The 1,520-nt window shown below is 46.1% G+C and overlaps 1 non-coding gene across 1 annotated transcript; it reads right to left on the bottom strand.

Annotated features, from left to right (window-relative positions):
• Window positions 1-990: 990 nt before the first annotated feature.
• Window positions 991-1,240, bottom strand: LOC144671710 (small nucleolar RNA SNORA53). Its single transcript, XR_013573992.1, has one exon. It is a non-coding gene; the product is annotated as a small nucleolar RNA SNORA53 (small nucleolar RNA).
• Window positions 1,241-1,520: the final 280 nt, after the last annotated feature.

Below are 1,520 nucleotides of genomic sequence, written 5' to 3' on the forward strand. Positions count from 1 at the left end.
AGCTGTCCGCCCGCCAACCTGTCAATGGCCAATTAAGGCCATTGACAGAGTCAGTAAGATTGTTAAAGGCCCTGCCCATCCAACCTTAAGGCTGGTGGGCAGGCCAGGAGCCCCAGGGGGCTTCTGATAATACATGAAGCCTCATCCACCGGTAGGATGAGGTTTCATGTCTGTTTTTAAAAACTTTAATAAAGTTTATGTGTTTCTTATTAACACGTCCCATCTCGTGTGACATTGTCACATGAGGGGGACATGTTAATAATTTTAATATTTTTCTATTTTTGGAGTTTTTTTACCTGTCAGTAATCTCCCTGAGACAGCACTTGGTCTCAGGAAGCAATGTGCTCTTTGACAGCTGGGGATTCCCTCCACCCCCCCAACAAACCCCCCCCTACCCCACCCACCCCCAGCACAGGAAGCTTCATGTCGGGAAGGCTGCTGGGCAGGTCTTAATTGGCCCACCCACTCAAAATGGCAGCAGGCCCTGTTTCAGCGGCGGGGGTCGGCTGTCTGCTCGCCGCCAAGCCAGTGGGGCCCGCACGCCCACCAAGGGCAAAATTCTGCCCTTTCTTCCATTTTAGCCTCTGTCCTCCCTCTCACTCTGTCTCTGCATTGCTTTCCCCTGACCTCCTCCCATCCCATTGCTAACCGCCACACCACCCCCCCCATTTTAGTCCAAAATGTCATTTGGAAAGAAATAACTGGAGGCAGTACTTATATAGTCTTTAAGCATTTATTTACAGTTACAGATTATAAGAAAGCAACTCTAACCCATCAAGCATAGTTTAAGTCAGTGTCTATTTATAAAGGCACAAAAGAATCCCCAGTTTATACTTGCCATCTATTAAACACCATTAATATACAATTAACATCCTTCACTGTCCCAATCCTTCTCTCTTTTAAGTCCTTCTATACCCGAATCCTGCTCACTCACCCACCTCTCTCTTCCTCTCTTCATTGCAATATTTAAACCAGGTGGATTTTGGTAAACGTGTCCACACAGCAGCAAAGTCCTGATGGCAGCAACAGCCTGGAGTAACAGGTTGTTCACATCAGAACTGGGGAGTTACCGTGCAGGTATATTACTTTAAAATGCCAATGACTCAAGCACCTTTGACTGTACAACCACAAGTTGATGAATGCCACCTGCCAGCCCACATGAGAACCCAACACCAGGGTGCAGAGATCTACCAGCAAGGCAGAACAGATACATCCCAAAGGTGGATCTAAGGAGCATGTGTTTTCTTTAAAAACTATCCCAAACAAGTCTCCAACTACTAGCATTCAAATTTACAAACTCAAATAATTTAGGCGCAATTGCTAACATCTATAAGAAGCTTTAAACATTTTGTATTTGCTGATCAGAGTGATAAGGTGTGGTGAAACAAACAGCAGTAAAGGTGTTTAGCGCCCTCTCTTCATCCATCTTCCCTCAGCCACTGGGAGTGGTTATAGGAGGTCAATTTTGGGGGAGGCGATGGCAGAGTGGTATTGTCACTGGACTAGTAATCCAGAGACCC

The sequence above is a fragment of the Cetorhinus maximus genome, chromosome 2 (assembly GCF_964194155.1).
Source record: "Cetorhinus maximus chromosome 2, sCetMax3.hap1.1, whole genome shotgun sequence".
Lineage (NCBI taxonomy): Eukaryota > Metazoa > Chordata > Chondrichthyes > Lamniformes > Cetorhinidae > Cetorhinus > Cetorhinus maximus.